At 46.4% G+C, this 20,884-nt stretch overlaps 1 long non-coding RNA gene across 1 annotated transcript in view; it reads right to left on the minus strand.

Annotated features, from left to right (window-relative positions):
• LOC143784541 (uncharacterized) overlaps nucleotides 1-20,884 on the minus strand; it is a 549,109-nt gene that overhangs the window by 218,802 nt on the left and 309,423 nt on the right. The window lies entirely within an intron of this gene.

The following is a 20,884-nucleotide window of genomic DNA, read 5'->3' on the forward strand; positions in this document are numbered from 1 at the left end:
TTTCTAAAAAAAAATGCTAAATGTGGTGCAACTTCACATTTGTTCCTCAATGGTGTGTTTTTGAGCACGCCAAAATTTAGATGCAATTTTTCCAATTTTTTTGGTGCCAAAAGTAGCAAAAGCAGCTCAAGACAGGAATAAAGGTTTTTTTTTTACTTCATGCCAAATTAACGAAATTTGTGCACTATTTTGATGAATTTGGCACCAAAAACAGCAACTAATACTGCAAGACAAAAAGGAAAATGACTTAAAAAAACTCAAATGATGAATCGAGGCCCTCATGTTTTAGCAAAGAATGACAATCTAGTTTATTCCTGGAATAGGAAAAAGTACCAATTATGTCATTTAATAAAGATTTGCAGATGTGGTAATTTCTTCATTAGGAAAGTCAGAAAGATAAATTTTAACTAATGTTTAAAACTTTGTTAAAATTTGACATATAATGGCTGCAACATATAAAAGATTTGAGTTTTGAAATAAGTGGTGATCCACTGTCAAAACGATATTAGAAAGTGGTGTAAATAATAAGTGCACTAAAGAATGCAAGTACTAATAGTACTTTAGTATAATGTTTAACTGCTTTTGCTCTCCTAGTCATTCTCCATACATTCTTTAGCAAGACCAGGTTAATTACTCATATGTTCTGACAGAAGCACAAAGATTAACTTTATTTTCCTACAGTTGTAAAATGTCATTTATTATGAAATGCCAATACAAATCCAATTTCATTTAATTAACGTACCCAGCCTAAAACTGGTTGAATAAAAACAGGCAGCATGCTTGAAATACTATTTGCAATTTGTAAAAGTAGAAAAGAGGCAACATTATGAAAAAACAGAATTGTATATATATAAATCCCAATATATATTCAATAACAAATATGATATTTTGGAGAGGATTAAAAAAATATAGGTGTGGCCCTAGCTCGAAATATTAAAAAATTACACATATCAAGAGGTGCAATATATAAGACAGCAAATGAACTTTCTATTCTAGAAAGTGATGTGTTGAAAGCAGAAAAAATGGGTAAGTGTAAAGATCTGTGCAACTTTAATATTTGGCATTCAATGTATATTGCTTCCAGAGCTTGCACGTATTACAATACAAACTGCTTCACGTCAATTTTTTTGTTCAGTACAGTCTGCAGTCAATTTATCTCCTTCCCTGAAAATAAAATAAAACTAAATTAAATGAATTCAAATGAAAAAAAAAAAAAAAAAGATTTCATCTTTGATTACAGTTCACAAGTAGTGTTGAGCATTCCGATACTGCAAGTATCGGGTATCGGCCGATACTTGCTGTATCGGAATTTCCGATACCGAGATCCGATACTTTTGTGGTATCGGGTATCGGGTATCGCAACAACATTAATGTAATAATGTGTAAAAAAGAGAATTAAAATAAAAAATATCGCTATACTCACCTGTCCGACGCAGCCGGGATCTCAGCGAGGGAACCGGCAGCGTTGTTTGTTTAAATTTCGCGCTTTTACTTGGTTACGTGAAGTCCCGGCTTGTGATTGGTCAGGGCGGCCATGTTGCCGGGACGCGGACCAATCACAGCAAGCCGTGACGAAATTACGTCACGGCTTGCTGTGATTGGTCCGCGTCCCGGCAACATGGCCGCCATTAACCAATCACAAGCCGTGACGTCACGGGAGGCTGGACATGCGCGTATTTTGAAAAGCGCGCGTGTCCAGCCTCCAGTGACGTCCCGGCAACATGGCCGCCATTAACCAATCACAAGCCGGGACGTCACGGGAGGCTGGACATGCGCGTATTTTGAAAAGCGCGCGTGTCCAGCCTCCAGTGACGTCCCGGCAACATGGCCGCCATTAACCAATCACAAGCCGGGACGTCACGGGAGGCTGGACATGCGCGTATTTTGAAAAGCGCGCGTGTCCAGCCTCCCGTGACGTCACGGCTTGTGATTGGTTAATGGCGGCCATGTTGCCGGGACGCGGACCAATCACAGCAAGCCGTGACGAAATTACGTCACGGCTTGCTGTGATTGGTCCGCGTCCCGGCAACATGGCCGCCATTAACCAATCACAAGCCGTGACGTCACGGGAGGCTGGACATGCGCGTATTTTGAAAAGCGCGCGTGTCCAGCCTCCAGTGACGTCCCGGCAACATGGCCGCCATTAACCAATCACAAGCCGGGACGTCACGGGAGGCTGGACATGCGCGTATTTTGAAAAGCGCGCGTGTCCAGCCTCCCGTGACGTCACGGCTTGTGATTGGTTAATGGCGGCCATGTTGCCGGGACGCGGACCAATCACAGCAAGCCGTGACGTAATTTCGTCACGGCTTGCTGTGATTGGTCCGCGTCCCGGCAACATGGCGCCGTGACCAATCATAAGCCGGGACGTCACTGGAGGCTGGACACGCGCGCTTTTCAAAATACGCGCATGTCCAGCCTCCCGTGACGTCACGGCTTGTGATTGGTTAATGGCGGCCATGTTGCCGGGACGCGGACCAATCACAGCAAGCCGTGACGTAATTTCGTCACGGCTTGCTGTGATTGGTCCGCGTCCCGGCAACATGGCCGCCCTGACCAATCACAAGCCGGGACCTCACGTAACCAAGTAAAAGCGCGAATTTTAAACAAACAACGCTGCCGGTTCCCTCGCTGAGGTCCCGGCTGCGTCGGACAAGGTGAGTATAGCAATATTTTTTATTTTAATTCTTTCTTTTACACATTAATATGGTTCCCAGGGCCTGAAGGAGAGTTTCCTCTCCTTCAGACCCTGGGAACCATCAGGAATACCGTCCGATACCTGAGTCCCATTGACTTGTATTGGTATCGGGTATCGGTATCGGATTGGATCCGATACTTTGCCGGTATCGGCCGATACTTTCCGATACCGATACTTTCAAGTATCGGACGGTATCGCTCAACACTATTCACAAGAAGTGAGTCCAAAAGGATACAGGCTGACAGAATGAACACAGAACATAACCAAGAAGATTGCACTGTGCTAAAAAAACAATGTAATTTTTATTTAAAAACCATGTCAAATTTGTTTAATATCTGAAAAAAAATATGTAATGTAAAAAAAAAACCATACATGTCCATTGTCTTTAAAAAAAACTTTTCAAGGGGATCTACAGATATAATGTATTGGAAATGCTTTTCAACCTTCTAATTAGAGATGGGCGAACCCAAACAATAAAGTTTAGCGTCCATACCGAACACCTACTGTCCGAATACAGACTTCACCAGAAAGTCTGTATTACTGGATTCGGCTGCACAAACACCGGGGGCATAGGTAAGGGGAAAAAGGTAGCACTCACTGTGTAGAACCACGAACCACAGTGCAAAGTGCAGAGCGCCACTAGGAGGCGGCAGAGAAGTCAGACGCTGGTCAGCAACACTCAAAAATACTTGGCACTCAGAAGAATATTTTGCAAGTTGATTATTCCATTTATTTGTACATCCAGTTTAGAAAATGAACGTTTTCGGTCCATACATCAGACCTTCATCAGAAATTCCTTTTTTAACAAACGTGGCGGCTGGAGAAAATCCGGGTTGGTGGTCCGTGAGTGGTCAGTGCTTTCAATTATCGAGAGCTAGATAACAGGAGATAAAAGGATTGTACAGTAGGTGAAGCATAAATCCGGGTGCTAGCACGATGTGTTGTGCTCTACAGCGTGCTGGTGATAGCCTGGTAGATATAATGTGGAAGGGTATATCAAGGCCTTAATAGGCCAGAGCTGGGTGACCCGGGATAAGGCAGGGAGGCTAAACAGCCAGGTTGCCTCACTATGCCTGGAGAGATGGTCCCACGGTGCCCGGGACTTCCAGTCTTCACGCCACGTAGCTGGCGTTTCAAGCGCCACCTGGAGCAGCGGATCGGCGCCTTCTCTCAGCACCATCTCTCCAGGCATAGTGAGGCAACCTGGCTGTTTAGCCTCCCTGCCTTATCCCGGGTCACCCAGCTCTGGCCTATTGAGGCCTTGATATACCCTTCCACATTATATCTACCAGGCTATCACCAGCACGCTGTAGAGCACAACACATCGTGCTAGCACCCGGATTTATGCTTCACCTACTGTACAATCCTTTTATCTCCTGTTATCTAGCTCTCGATAATTGAAAGCACTGACCACTCACGGACCACCAACCCGGATTTTCTCCAGCCGCCACGTTTGTTAAAAAAGGAATTTCTGATGAAGGTCTGATGTATGGACCGAAAACGTTCATTTTCTAAACTGGATGTACAAATAAATGGAATAATCAACTTGCAAAATATTCTTCTGAGTGCCAAGTATTTTTGAGTATTGGATTGAGGGGCTGGAAACCCGACTTGAGCACCACACAAGAACCTTGAGTGCCGTGTGCATCTTTCATTAGCTGGTCAGCAACAAACGGGAAAACGAAGTACCAGAGGTCCCAGCAATGAACATGGTCAGAGACAAGACAGAAATCAGAACCAGATGGGAGCGCAGGATCCAAAATGTGAGACAGAAGATGTAGTCGGGGAATGAGGTAAAGAATCAAAGCCAGACGAGAAACATAGTATCAGAGATGAAAAGTTGGAAGCAGTGTTCTGAATTCAAGCCGAGTCATACACTGTAGGAAACCACCAAACACACACTAAGTGAGAGATAGGGAACGGGTCAGGCACAAATACAGGTAGTCAGAGGTACAATGATCACTAGGGTATACGGGTCAGCTGCTCAAGCCAGAGACTGGAACTATCACTGACAAATGCTACCAGAAATGGCACCAATAAATAGCCACCCACGAACCAAAGAGAGGCAGGAAAGGTTAACCCCACCATAACCAGGCCAGGGAAAGAAAAGCAAGAAACAAAGCCCAACCTGGATCATGACAGTACCCTCCTCTCAAGGGGCACACCAGACCCCCAGGTTTCCCAGGATACTGAGCATAAAAGGCCCAGATCAACGGATCCACATGGACTGATCGCGCCAGAACCCAGGACCGATCCTCAGGACTGTAACCCTTCCAATGAATCAGATATTGATTGACGAACCATGCAAGAGTCCACGATCTATTCTACCTCATACTCACTCTGACCATCCACCGAAATATGTGGTGGCAGAGATGGAGATCCCCTAAGGAAGACCCTAACTGTTTCAAAAGAGCTTTATTTAACATGTTGGGGATCTGTAGTGATGGGGAAAGGTGCAAACGTAAGCCCACAGGATTGACTACCTTCATAATCTCATAAGGGACAATGAACTTGGGCCCCAACTTAGCCGAATGAACTTTATTTTCGGCTTAGACCCAGGTCTTCAGGGTCTGAATTGCAGCATGTGGGGATTATTATGTCATTATTGCGAGGTGAGCTGCAAGTTTGGACATTTTCATTGCGTCCGGATGACCCTTGTTTGATGTCAGTAGGAATGTTTTTTTCTGCTGTGGGGGTATTATATGATGATCCTGATCGGGTCACTACAGCCAAGCCAGAACTCAGGCGGCTGAAACAGGGTTCTGTCGACGCTGAGAGATATTGTACCCAGTTCAGACTATGGTCTGCAGAGGTCAGCTGGAATGATCCAGCACTCAAGAGTCAGTTTTTAGCAAGTTTGAATGAGAGGGTTAAGGATTTGCTCATTGCATATCCTGCACCTGCTACACTTGAGGCTGCTATGCAAAAAGCTATCCAGGTGGACAGAAGATTGAGAGGTAGACAGAATGAGGAGAAGCTTTCAATTTTGCTGGAGAGCCCTGTTGACTGTGGGGAGCCAATGCAACTTGGGGCGATGTCCTCTCATTCCCAGGAAAGGCAGAGAAGATTTTCTGAGGGGCAATGCCTTTATTGTGGTAAGGCTGACCATTTTATTAAGCAATGTGAAGGACGCATAAACAAGGAAAAGAAAAAAAAGGTCAATCAGAATAACCCTCCCTTTCGCATTGCATTTTTACGGTCGGCAGGAGTTTCTTTTTCTGGTAGTTCTACCTGTCGTGGTCATTCGATTGATTTTCAAGTGATGGTGGACTGTGATTCTGCATTTAATTCGATTGTTCAACAATTTCTAGACAAGTATAAGATTGATTCTGTACCTTTACCATGCCCTTTTCCTGTCTTGGCGATTGATAACACTCCTCTAGAGCATGGGTGCATTTCTCGAAAGGTCACTGGGTTTCCACTCACTGCGAATATGGAACACCAGGAATCTTTAGATTTGTTTGTACTTGATAAATTGCATTTTTCCAGTTGTCCTGGGGTCACCCTGGTTAAAAATGCACAATCCTGTACTGGACTGGTCGTCAAGTACGATAAGATCCTGGGGTCAGGAGTGTTATGGGAAATGTTGTGATGTACACATTGGTGCTGTTGTGAAAAATGAGCTACCTGAAGCTATTCAGGAATTCTGGAAAGTATTTTCAGAAGTGGAGTCACAAGCTCTACCACCTCATAGAGATTATGATTGAGTTCGTCCCAGGTGCTACTCTCCCTAAGAGTCGTTTATTTCATCTGACGATTCCCGAGAGGCAGGCCTTAATGGAATACCTGAAGACTAGTCTTGCTGCAGGTCATATAAGACCCTCTAAGTCCCCTGTGGCTGTGGGGTTCTTTTTTGTAAAAAAAAAAGATGGGGGTTTTAGGCCGTGTCTCTCTCAGGGAGATTAATAAGATCACTGTGCGCAATCCTTACCCCTTGCCGCTAATTCCGGATTTGTTTAACCAATTAGTTGGAGCCAAGTGGTTCTCTAAGATCGATCTCCGTGGGGCATGTCATTTGCTGCGGGTTAAAGAAGGCAATGAATGGAAGACAGCCTTTAATACCCCGGAAGGTCATTTTGAGTGTCTAGTTATGCCTTTCGGCCTTACTAGTGCTCCGGCATTCTTTCAAAATTTCTTTAACGACATCCTGAGGCCGTTGATCGGTAGGAGTGTGATTGCTTATTTGGATGATATTTTGATCTAAAAGCCCTTCTGATGTACGAGACTCCTGCGTCTCTAGATTCCGCCATGAGTCTGGTTGTCCGCATAGATCATCGTTTGCGTCAGGGGGAGCATGAGACGCCGCCTGTGGGGGAAGGTTTAGGTTCACGTGAGGTTGCTGCAGGTGAACCCGCGGAACCTATGCAAATCGCAGGGGTGTCACATGTCAAGCGTCAAGCTCCTGAGCTCAGGAAGCAGGGAGCCTGTTTTTACTGTGGTAAAACTGGTCATTTTATTAACATTTGTCCTCTGCTGTCTAAGAAAAACGCAACGGCAGAAAACTGCTAGGCTCAGAGGGTGTGGAGGAGTCCAATCTGAGCTTATGTATATCCTCCATGGTGGTTTCTCAATGCATGCTCCCTGCTAAGGTTTTTATTGCTGGCAGTTAGCTGCCAATTACTGTTTTTGTGGATAGTGGTTCAGCCACAAATCTCATTGATGAGGAGTTTGCGCGCACAGCAGGTTTTAGGATTGAAAAACTGTCTCATCCTATCCGCGTGGTCACCATCAATGCTGCTCCTCTCTCTCAGGGGGAGATAACTGAATTTGTGGCTGAGGTGAAACTCCACATAGGAGTTCTACATTCCGAGCGGGTTACATGTAAGGTGCTCAGGAATCTTCCTGCTCAGGTGGTTTTGGGTTTTCCTTGGTTGTCTATGCACAACCCGGTAATTGACTGGAAAACTCAGGACATAATTCGGTGGAGCGAGTTCTGCCAGGAGAATTGCCTGGCCACATGTGTGGCTGCGGTGACTTCAAGCGTTCCGGAGTCACTTCTGGATTTTGTGGATGTGTTCTCTGAGAAGGGTTGTTCAGAGTTGCCACCACATCGTCCTTATGACTGTTCTATCAGGTTTAAACCAGGGGCCAAATTGCCTAAAGCAAGGATGTTTAACATCTCCGGTCCGGAGAGACAAGTGTTAAAAGATTACATTGCTGAAAGCTTGAGCAAAGGGCACATCAGGCCGTCATCCTCGCCGGTGGCAGCAGGGTTCTTCTTCGTGAAGATGGCGGATTACGCCCGTGTTTGGATTTCAGGGAGTTGAACCAGATTACGGTTCGTGATCCATACCCTATGCCTCTGATACCAGATTTGTTCAACCAGGTGGCAGGTGCAAAGTGGTTTACCAAGCTTGACCTCAAGGGGGCGTACAACCTCATAAGAGTCCGTCAAGGTGATGAGTGGAAGACGGCTTTTAATACCCCTGAGGGTCATTTTGAAAATTTGGTGATGCCATTTGGGTTGACTTACGCACCTGCAGTGTTCCAACATTTCATCAATGATGTGTTCTCGCATGTTTTGGGGAAATTCGTTATCGTGTATCTAGATGACATTCTCATATATTCTTGCGACCGTGATGCTCATTTAGGGCATGTCAGGCAGGTGTTACAGCTTCTCAGAGAGAATAAGCTGTATGCTAAGCTTGAGAAATGTGTATTTTCTGTTCAAGAGTTGCCTTTCTTGGGTTATATTGTGTCTGCTTCTGGGTTTAAAATGGACGCCGCTAAGGTGCAGGCGGTGTTGCATTGGGAACGTCCTGATAACCTGAAAGCACATCAGCGGTTCCTTGGGTTTTCTAATTACTATAGGAAATTTATCAAGGATTTTTCCATCATTGCTAAACCGCTAACTGACATGAATAAAAAGGTACCAATTTCTCCGTTTGGCCTGAGGTTGCTGTGCGCGCATTTGAATTTCTTAAGAACAGTTTTGTTTTAGCCCCCATTCTTGTGCAGCCAGACATATCTAAATCCTTTGTTGTGGAAGGCGATGCGTCTGAGGTTGGTGTGGGGGCAGTACTATCTCAAGGCTCATCTTTGAGTGGTTTACGTCCGTGCGCCTATTTCTCCAAGAAATTGTCGTCCGCCGAACGTAACTACGATATCGGCAACAGGGAGTTGTTGGCAATTAAGTTGGCCTTTGAGGAATGGCGACACTTCTTGGAGGGGTCGGTACATCAGGTTACTGTTATTACCGATCGTAAGAATTTGCTGTATTTGGAGTCAGCCAAGCGTCTGTCCCCCAGGCAGGCTCGCTGGGCATTGTTTTCCACACGGTTCAATTTTGTGGTCACCTACAGACCGGGGTCTAAAAATACTAAGGTGGATGCTCTGTCCAGGTGTTTTCCGGGGGGAGAACCTCGGGAGGATCCAGTACCCATCCTCCAAAAGGGTGTTGTGGTTTCGGCTCTCACTACCGAGGTTGAGGCTGAGATTGCCGAGGCTCAGGAGGAGGTACCATCTGAGCTTCCCGTCAACAAATCTTTTGTACCGCTTCATCTCCGCCTAAAGGTTTTGGGGGAGCATCATGATGCTGTCCTGGCTGGCCACCCAGGGGTTAGAGGTACCTTGGAGTTGGTGTCACGTCGGTTTTGGTGGCCCAAGATCCGACAGGACGTGGTCTCATACGTGTCAGCTTGTACCACGTGCGCTAGGGCTAAGACGCCTCGCTCCCGTCCTGTTGGCACACTACTTCCTCTTGAGGTACCTAGTAAGCCTTGGATGGAAATCTCCATGGATTTCATCACTGATTTGCCCTCATCAGCTGGGAACACGGTCATCTTGGTGATTGTTGATCGGTTTTCTAAAATGTCGCACTTTGTGTCTTTGCCTTCGTTGCCTAACGCTAAGACTCTGGCTCAGGTATTTGTGCAGGAGGTGGTTAGACTTCATGGGGTTCCGTCTGACATCGTGTCTGATAGGGGGTCTCAGTTTGTGGCAAAATTTTGGAGAGCATTTTGCGCACATCTGGGGATCAAGTTATCTCATTCTTCGGCGTTTCAACCTCAGTCAAATGGTCAGACTGAGCATATGAACCAAAATATCTAACAGTACTTACGCTGTTTTGTCTCTGATAACCAGGAGGCGTGGTCTACCTTTCTTCCTTTGGCTCAGTTTGCCATCAATAATCACCGCCAGGAGTCGTCTGGGGAGTCTCCTTTTTTTGTGTTTACGGGCTACATCCTCAATTTTGTACCTTGAGTCAGAGGGGCTCTTCCGGCGTTCCGGAGGAGGACCAGTTGGGGACACAATTGTCATCAGTCTGGAGGAGAGTTAAGCAGCGCCTGTTGAGTGTGGGTGCTAGGTACAAGCGTGTGGCTGACAGTAGGCATGTGCCAGGTCCGGACCTGAGTGTGGATGACTGGGTGTGGTTATCCACAAAAAACATAAGACTCAAAATACCGTCCCTTAAATTGGGTCCACGGTTTATTGGTCCATTTAGGGTTACTGCCGTCATTAACCCAGTAGCGTACCGATTGGAGCTCCCTACAGTGTATAAGATACACAACGTGTTCCACAGGTCTCTTCTAAAGAAGGTGGTGGGTTCTGTGGACGCCTATGCCACCTCCAGTCTTGGTGGATGGTAATTTGGAGTTTGAAGTCTCCAAGGTGGTTGACTCTCGTGTAGTGCGTCGCACTTTACAGTACTTGGTACACTGGCATGGTTATGGGCCTGAGGAGAGGTCCTGGGTACCAGCCTCAGACATTCATGCGGATTGGCTGGTCAGGTTTTTTCAACGTCGGCATCCAGACAAGCCGGGTCCTATAAGCCCTGGGGTCCCTCGTAGAAGGCGGGGTACTGTCATGTCGGACGCTGTTCAGACTAGGTCGTCCGACAGACAGCGGTAATTCCGCTGTTGACCCCTATTTGCTCATTGGCCTCTGCTAGATTTTGTCTAGCTGTTCCGGGGTTAATTTACCTGATCCTCGGATTGGAAGCTGGGCCATTCCCATGGCCTTTAAATAGTTCTCCTGTTCATTGGGCGTCGCCGATTATAGCTTCTCTCTTGTGCGTTGTTATCTCGGTCTGGAGTGGAGAGCTGGTTTGGAGATTCGTTGCTGGTGGTGTATTTTCCTCTGTCTTATTTACTCCTTCCTATATTTGTATTTATTTTGCCCTGCACACTTATAGTGTATTCCTGAGTGACTGCGGCGTGGTGTATATTTTCCTTTATCCTTGTCTGTTCTATCTGTGGGTATTGGAATATTACCTTTTCACTGGGTGGAGGGCGGAGTGTTGTGAATTCTGCTCTTGGGCTCCCTCCGGTGGTTGTAAGTGGTAGTGCTGCTGTCTCTGAATCGCAGCATTTATCAGGTGTGTTCACTTTGTGCAATTTTGACTGGGCTATTTAGCTTGCTTCACCCTTTAGTCAGTGCCAGTTGTCCATTGTTCCTGGAGGATTCACATCTCTGCCTGGTCTCTCCTGCTTTGCAGTTCTTTTCAACAAAGATAAGTTCTGGCCTTGATTTTTTTGCTGTCCACATGCTGTGGCCTTATTGTTCAGTTCTTTTCCATGTTTTTGTCTTGTCCAGCTTGGTCTGTATAAGGATTTGTTTAGCCAAGCTGGTATCTCTAGAGATGCAGATATACCCTCCATATCTTTAGTTAGCTGTGGAGTTTTGGTATTTTCTGTGGTGGATATTTTCTAGTGTTTTAATACTGACCGCATAGTACTCTGTCCTATCCTTGCTATTTAGCTAGAAGTGGCCACCTTTGCTAAATTCTGATTTCAGTCTGTGTATGTTTTTTCCCTCTCCTCTCAGTCAATATTTGTGGGGGGCTGCCTATCCTTTGGGGATTTTCTCTGAGGCAAGATAGTTTTCCCTTTTCTATCTCTAGGGGTAATTAGTCCTCCGGCTGTGTCGAGATGTCTAGGGAGCGCTAGGTACATTCCATGGCTACTTCTAGTTGCGCTGTTAGGTTCAGGGTCTGCGGTCAGTACAGGTACCACCTTCTCCAGAGTACGTCTCATGCTGCTCCTAGGCCACCAGATCATAACAGTACAACTGGCCAACAATGAGTTAACCGCATCTCAGAAGACGGGAAGGAAAGTGCTGAGCCATTTTTTTTTCTGTAGTCTGTTGTGTTTTTTTTTTCTTCCCTCTTTACCTCTGGGTGGCTCAGGAGTTCGGCGCTGGTATGGATGTTCAGGGATTGGCTTCTCGTGTGGAACAACTTGCTGCTATAGTACAGGGTATTTCTGATTATATCGTTCAGACTCCAGTTTTAGAGCCCAGAATTCCAACTCCTGATTTGTTTTTTGGGGATAGGTCCAAATTTCTGAGCTTTAAAAATAGCTGTAAACTATTTTTTGCTCTGAAACCCCGTTCCTCTGGTGATCCCATCCAGCAGGTTAAAAATATTATATCTCTGCTGCGTGGTGACCCCCAGGATTGGGCATTTGCCCTGGAACCTGGGAATCCGGCGTTGTTTAATGTAGACACCTTTTTTCAGGCACTTGGGTTATTGTATGACGAACCTAATTCAGTGGATCATGTTGAGAAGACCTTGTTGGCCCTGTCTCAGGGTCAAGAAGCGGCAGAATCATATTGCCAGAAGTTTAGAAAATGGTCTGTACTGACTACATGGAATGAGGATGCCTTGGCGGCAATCTTCAGAAAGGGTCTTTCTGAATCCGTTAAAGATGTTATGGTGGGATTCCCCACGCCTGCTGGTCTGAGTGATTCTATGTCTCTGGCCATTCAGATTGATCGGCGCTTGCACGAGCGCAGAGTTGTGCACACTATGGCATTGTCTTCCGAGCGGAGTCCTGAGCCTATGCAGTGTGATAGGATTGTGTCTAGAGCTGAACGACAAGGATTCAGACATCAGGATAGGTTGTGTTTTTACTGTGGCGATTCTGCTCATGTTATTTCTGATTGCCCTAAGCGAACCAAGAGAATCGCTAGTTCTGTTACCATCAGTACTGTACAACCTAAATTTCTGTTATCTGTGACCCTGATCTGCTCATTAACGTCATTTTCGGTCATGGCATTTGTGGATTCAGGTGCCGCTCTAAACTTAATGGACTTAGAATTTGCCAGACGTTGTGGTTTCCCCTTGCAGCCTTTGCAGAGTCCTATTCCTTTGAGGGGCATTGATGCTACACCGTTGGCTAAAAATAAACCTGTCATGCAGCGCTCGCCCCCGGCTTCTGCAGCTCGCCGGGTGCGCGCGCGCGGCGCATTCAGCTCTGCGCGTGCGCACATCTGATTCCTCTGTTGGCACTCCTTCCTGTCCTCTCCGTCATCCTGGAGGACTGTAGCCCGGAAGTAGCTCTCACGCTGGTATATAAGCTGCTTCCTGCTGCTCCTCTGTGCCTGATGATCATTTGTGTTTACAAGTGCTTCTGGTCACCTGTGGTCTCTGTGCGTTCCTAGCTTTCTGACCTTGGGACTCCTCCTTCCTCTGCAGTACCTGCCTGATTTTCCTGTGTTCCTGCTTTGTTCCTTCAGTTCCTGTTTCTCTGCGGTACCTGCCCGGCTCCTTTACCATTTCCTTGCTCCCGTCAGCCTCTGTGTCTCCATATTGTCTCGTCAGCCTCCGTGTCTCTGTAGTATTCCCATCTTCTCCCTCGTCTCAGTAGTTCCTTGCCATTCCCTCTGTTTCCTCCGCTGTTTCCTTCGGTCCCTGTGTTCCTGCAGTGTACCCTTCTTATCTCAGTCGACCCTCCAGCTTCCGTGGCGATAGTCCCTCACGGGCCTGCCCCTAACTCTCCCTGTATAGGGGGCGGTCCACCTGGTCAGCTCGTCCGAGGGGGGTTCGTCGTCACGGTCCAGTGGGTCCACTCTCCGTTGTCCCTGTTTGAATCCACTCTCTCAAATGGGACTGCACTCGGATGACATCTGAGTGCAGCCTGATTCTTACAGCATCACAGTATCATCAGGCCATGGACCCCGCTGGAGCTTCCGCTACTCAAAAAGACTTACTCTTTTTGCGTGAAAACCAGACTAGGATCATGTCGTTTTTAAAAAATATGGAGTCTCGCCTAGCGGCTTTACAGCCTTCTGATCCTGGTATTGCTCCGCAGTTGGTTGCCCTTCAGCTGGAGCTAGGTCTACAATGGAGTCCCATATTTCGAATTTTTTGGCCTCTATTAATGATCGGCTTCTCGCCCTCCAGAATGTGGCCTCTGTCTCCACTCCTGTGTCTGCGCCACAACCCTCGCCCCGACTTGCTAGACCTCCTCGGTATGGTGGGGATCCTAAAGCGTGCCACGGCTTTCTTATTCAATGCCAGTTGCATTTTGAATTGTCTACGCTACTTTATCCCACCGATCGAGCTAAGGTTGTTTTTATAGTATCCCATTTGGAGGGTGAGGCTTTGGCGTGGGTTAATCCCCTCTGGGAGCGTAATGATCCTTTGGTCTCCCAACTCAATCCGTTCCTGGATACCTTCCGCAAGGTTTTTGATGAACCTGGACTTCTGGTCTCTACCACAGAGTCCCTCTTTAACCTTAGCCAGGCCACTCTCTCTGTAGCTCAGTACGCCATCCGTTTCCGGACTCTGTCTTCAGACCTTGGGTGGAATAATGAGGCTTTGGTTGGAGCGTTTTGGCGTGGTTTGTCTTCACGGATTAAGGATGAGCTGGCAGGACGGGACACTCCCACCTCTTTGGATGATCTTATCTCCTTGGCCATACGCATTGATCTGCGCTTTCAGGAGCGCACTCGCGAGCTTGCCAGAGAAAAGAGATCTCTTCGCCAGACCACTATTGCTCGAGGGACTTCTTTTTCTCAAACAGCCCCGGTGGTTTCTTCATCTTCTCCTGAACCCATGCAGGTCGATCGCTTTGAGTCTTCCGAGCAGCGCCGCAAGGAGAGACTCGCACAAGGTCTCTGTTTTTACTGCGGTAGTGCCTCTCATCTCTTACGCGCCTGTCCTCAGAGGTCGGGAAACGCATCCGCCTAGGACAGGTAAGAGAGGCCTTCCTAGGTGGTTATGACTCCTCTCCACCTCTGGTTTTGTCTGTTATTCTACATTTAGGTTCCTGTCACTTTTCTCTGGAGGCTTATGTTGATTCAGGAGCGGCTGGGAACTTTGTTCAGCTCGAGGTTGTTAACAGGCTTGGGATACCTGTTAGACCCTTGGAGACTCCTAGACAAATAGCTTCCGTCGATGGTCAGCCTTTGCGGGAGACCGTCAACTTAGTTACGGAGGAAGTTGAACTTCAGATTGGAGCTCTTCATCGTGAGAAACTGGCCTTTTATGTTTTACCTTCATTGTCTCATTCTTTCCTTTTGGGTCTTCCTTGGCTGAGAGATCACGAACCCACTCTGGACTGGCGCACTGGAGATGTTCTACGGTAGGGACAGTCTTGTCTGAACAGGTGCCTGCTTCCTGTCAAGCCTGCGTCCTCCTTTCGGTCTGCTTCGGAATCCACGGGAATTCCTCCAGCCTATTGCGCCTTCTCGGATGTCTTTAACAAGAAGGAGGCGGAGATCTTGCCGCCGCACCGCTCTTATGACTGCCCGATAGACCTTGTTCCTGGTTCTACTCCACCTCGAGGACGTATTTACCCATTGTCTCCTACCGAAACTCAAGCCATGTCCGAATATATCCAAGAGAATCTGGCCAGAGGCTTCATTCGAAAGTCCTCCTCACCTGCAGGAGCTGGGTTCTTCTTCGTCAAGAAGAAGGACGGTTCTCTTCGCCCATGTATAGACTATCGGGGTCTCAACACTATCACGATCAAGAACAAGTACCCACTTCCTCTCATACCAGAACTCTTTGATCGTCTACGTGGAGCACAAATTTTTACCAAATTGGATCTCAGAGGAGCTTATAATTTGGTCCGTATCCGTTCCGGTGATGAGTGGAAGACGGCGTTTAATACCAGAGATGGTCATTATGAATATTTGGTTATGCCATTCGGTTTATGCAACGCACCCGCAGTCTTCCAGGAGTTTGTAAATGATGTTTTTCGGGATCTACTTTACACCTGTGTTGTAGTGTACTTGGACGATATCCTTGTGTTCTCTCCAGATCTGTCTACTCACAGAAGAGATGTACGGCAAGTACTTCAGCGTTTGAGAGAGAATCGGCTGTACGCAAAACTGGAAAAATGTGTCTTCGAACAGTCATCTCTTCCCTTCTTGGGTTTCATCATTTCCGACACTGGTTTGTGTATGGATCCAGGAAAAGTTTCTGCCGTGCTCAACTGGCCACGTCCTCTTGGAGTGAAAGCAATTCAGCGATTTCTTGGATTTGCTAACTACTATCGGCAGTTTATCCCTCACTTTTCCTCTCTTTCTGCTCCAATCTCCTCCATGATTCGGAAGGGTGCCAATCCTCATCTATGGTCGTCTGAGGCCGAAGAGGCTTTCCGGTCCATCAAGCAGGCCTTCGCCTCCGCTCCTATTCTTCATCGTCCTGTGGCCAATAAACCCTTCATCCTTGAAGTAGATGCTTCTGCAATTGGAGCTGGAGCTGTGCTCTCGCAGAAATCCTCTTCTGGTCGTCTTGTGCCCTGTGGTTTTTTCTCTAAGATCTTCTCCTCCTCTGAAAAGAATTATTCTATCGGTGATAAAGAACTTTTGGCAATCAGGTTGGCATTGGAGGAGTTAAAGAAAAGTTTTGGCGTGCACTCAGTCAATAGAGGATTGAGGTGCCGGTGTAAAGGGACAGTCAGTCCCAGACAGTAAATAAATATCTAATTCACCGCACACTCGAAATGAATTATGCGTAATGTGCAAATAACATGTGGATTTATTCTAAATCTGAGAGCATAACAGAATAAAGCAGCTCATGCGATCATGTACAACGTTTCGGCTCCACCGGAGCCTTTATCACGTAATCGCTGTGAAACAAAGCAAACATATATACAGTCAATTATATACAACATTATAGAAACAAAACACAAAAATAAAAGGTAAAATATCGTCCTGGTGTTAACATAGTTCACAGTAGCGTCTAACGGACACTAGTTATACATAACGGTAATTGGGGTATTAGAACCATTGCAGAGATAAATCGAAGGGAGAATGTAGATGGACATTGAACCAGATATGGACCACTCCATGTAGGTGCCATCTGCGGTATATGACAGTTAGGAGAAAAATAGTCTTGATAACAACAATGGTATTGGTAATAGAAGCAAGAGGGGGGGACCACATCAAACTACTCAGAGCACGTGAAACATTCTGGATACACAAATTAGATACCCTTACTCCCAAAGGACTCAATAGGGAGATTGATTGGCTATCATGAGCATTGGTTAATCATTTTCTTTTTTCTCCTCTCTTTTCCTTACAGACTCGCTAATTCTCTGTGTCATTAGGTGAGTTTGCCCTCCTCTCTTCCCCCCCCCCCCCCCCCCCCCTAAATGTTCTCTCCCTTATATTGTATGACTTTGGTTATGACCATAACCTCCAACGTAAACATATACACTCTGTTAGGGCCATTGCCACAATGCCTCAGACTCTTGACAGTACCCCCTTCCCTTTATATGCCTCTAACACAGCCTCTCCTTACACACAGTACTTCCCCACTGTCTGGCGCCGCTAGCGCCTGCGCATTACGCCCATATCACCCAGCGCATTGTAATACAACACTAGCGTTACCATAGGGATACCGGCGCATGCGCAGTATAGACATATCGACAGCGATACGTCATATCCGGTTTCGCACACGCACTTCCGGTGCGGCGATGCGATCCGGTACTTAACAGCAAACACTACCAAGCCACTGCACACGCCAACCATAAGCAAGGCGCAGGAGCGCCGCTTCTCCCAGCTACACCGGCAGGTAAACCTCTATTAGACTAGCTACCGCCCTCTCACTAGTAGGACCGCGACGCTGCCATCCCCTGCTTTCTACTTCATATACATATGCTTATATCCCCATCTCTATTTTCAGAGTGACCTCACCTGGCCACTATCAGCAGCATATAGACGGATATATCACGACTAGGTACTTTTTCTTCATTTATGGAGCACGTCTACCTTTACCAACCATATACTAACTATGTCTTACTGCTAATTCACAGTGTCACTGGAATTTTTTCCTCTCACTCCTCCACATGCTTTCTACTTATTGAGATAAGGTAATTACCGGTTATACATTGTCTTCTTGAGATTGTTTGCACTGTTGTGTCATTGGAGGCTTGCTTCTATTACCAATACCATTGTTGTTATCAAGACTATTTTTCTCCTAACTGTCATATACCGCAGATGGCACCTACATGGAGTGGTCCATATCTGGTTCAATGTCCATCTACATTCTCCCTTCGATTTATCTCTGCAATGGTTCTAATACCCCAATTACCGTTATGTATAACTAGTGTCCGTTAGACGCTACTGTGAACTATGTTAACACCAGGACGATATTTTACCTTTTATTTTTGTGTTTTGTTTCTATAATGTTGTATATAATTGACTGTATATATGTTTGCTTTGTTTCACAGCGATTACGTGATAAAGGCTCCGGTGGAGCCGAAACGTTGTACATGATCGCATGAGCTGCTTTATTCTGTTATGCTCTCAGATTTAGAATAAATCCACATGTTATTTGCACATTACGCATAATTCATTTCGAGTGTGCGGTGAATTAGATATTTATTTACTGTCTGGGACTGACTGTCCCTTTACACCGGCACCTCAATCCTCTATTGACTGAGTGCACGCCAAAACTTTTCTTTAACTTATCTATATTGACGGAAGCACCAGTCCTGTCCTTCCCAACGCAAAAACTAATGTCTACCGACACGTTTGCATACGACCTAACCACTAGCTCCAACATATTGTCCCAAGTGACAAGCTCTAATGAATTCCTTAAAACCCCAGTGCATGAACTAAGGACCAGGGATTTTGAGAAGGAGAGACGTAGACTTATCTCTTATGATCTCCATTGCACTACCCTAGCGGAATACTATAGACAGAACAAAATTCCCAGGGGGCTTAGGTGCAACCTCCAGCCTACCATATTCTCGGATAATCCAGAATATTGCGAGAAATTTAAAAAGATCCTTAACAAATGCTCTCTTGACATCATAGTACTTACCATAGAACACCTCCAGAAAGCTATTACTGAGACCAAACAGAGTATCCAGTCCATAGAGGTACAACTATCAACCACTCTTTCCTCGGCCGAGTGGACTGCCTTAAAAACTAAAACTGACAAGGCCCTTGCCGAACACCAGAAGGTCCTGCAAGAACGCAAGCGACAAAAATTTCAGAGGGACTCCGACGACTACACGAATAACCAAGTCTACAAATGGACCGGCTCCTCTACAACAACCTGGCGCCGACCAAGATTCCAACGCAGGAACGGCTCATACAGCTCGGAGAGCGACTCCTCAACACAGTCCGGACGACAGCGTTTTTTATCCAAAAACCGCAGAGGGGGACACCAACAAGGAGACCGACAAGGCGATCCCGGCGAACGAATGACCACGAGATCACAGGTGAGGTGCCAAACCTAGTGATCAATATCTCAGATCATTTACTTTCCCCTGCAGAACTTATGGTACTGCAAAAAGGACTGTCCTTTTGCCCGACACCCTCCTGGGACTCTTGTCAATTGAAAAAGGATCTCGAACGATTTTATCGGACGGTTAGACTTAAAACCCATTTTGGACTTAATACCGGTGTCACCCGTTACGATACACCCCCATTGGGTGATGATATGATACCTGAATTGTCTATTACCACTCTCGGCCTGCACAACCGTAGTAACTTCTGTCCACCTCGCACCCACCATGCTACCGAAACCTTTATCTCTTTGGTAGACCGGGAAGTGGACTCTCTTTCACACCAACAACGACTTGGTCTGTTTCCTATCCACTCAAATCTATCTCTCACTGAGAAACAAGCTCTTTCCTCTTTACATACTAATAAGTCGATTATTTTCAAACCTGCAGACAAAGGGGGAGCCATTGTGGTGATGAACCGTACCCAATACATGCAGGAAGTAACCCGTCAACTATCTAACAGTGACACCTATGGTGTTATATCGAGAGATCCGGTTGCTACGATTAGCAACAAAATCCGTAGAGTCGTTGACACATACCTGATACGTCACATTATTGACAAAAAAACAGCGACCTTTCTGGTCAATCCACACCCGGTTACACCAGTCTTCTACATTTTACCAAAAATCCACAAATCACTGCAAAATCCCCCTGGCAGACCTATAGTTGCCTCCACGGACTCGATCTTATCCCCCCTCTCTCTATTTCTGGAGAAGATTATGACACCACTAGTCAAACTGACGCAATCCTTCCTCCTTGACACAGGCCATTTCCTCAAAGTCATCAAACAACTGGGCAGGGTACCACCGGATAGCATCCTTGTCACTATGGATGTCAATAGCCTTTACACCTCAATTCAGCACACCAAAGGCATTGAGGCCACTAAATATCTGTTGCACCAATCCTCCCTTTCAGGGGAAGCCATTCAATTTTGCCTTGACCTGCTCCATCTGGTTCTCTATGAGAACTATTTTCTATTTGAAGACGCATTTTACATCCAGAAGTGCGGGACTGCGATGGGCTCGAACGTTGCGCCGGCTTACGCTAATGCTTTTATGAATTTCTTCGAGATCACCTACATATTCAACAACCACTGGTTCCTGGAACAGGTTTCGGGATATCATCGCTACATTGATGACGTGTTCTTTATCTGGACAGGTACCCACGACGACCTTGGTTCCTTTCACTCCTACCTAAATTCCATCTTTTCAGAACTCCAGTTTACCATCCATCATAGTACTGGGTCCGTACCATTCCTGGACACCATGGTTCTCAAGGATAGAGAGGGACGCCTCTCGACGGATATTTACTGTAAACCTACAGACTGTAACAGTCTCCTCCATTACACTAGCTGCCATCCACGAAATATGAAAGATGGGTTACCACGATCCCAATTTAACAGAGTGACACGCATTGTCTCAGACTTCAGCACCCTGAATGATAGATTGGACAACATGGCACAGAAATTCCGATCAAGAGGCTACCCCTCGGGACTCCTCCACCAGGAAAAAGCACGCTCCATAGCACCTCCATCCCCCCCTCCTCAAGTGAATAAAAAGGAGAGGATCCCTTTTGTACATACATTTCACCCGCTCATGCCAAAAGTATACTCGATCATTAAGAAACATTGGCCTTTACTTGAGAAAGCCTATCCCGGGATCCCCCCTTTCAGTGAACCAGCACTGATGTGTAGGAAGAGGCCCTCCAACATTAA

This window comes from Ranitomeya variabilis, chromosome 1 (assembly GCF_051348905.1).
Source record: "Ranitomeya variabilis isolate aRanVar5 chromosome 1, aRanVar5.hap1, whole genome shotgun sequence".
In the NCBI taxonomy this organism is placed as follows: Eukaryota; Metazoa; Chordata; class Amphibia; order Anura; family Dendrobatidae; genus Ranitomeya; species Ranitomeya variabilis.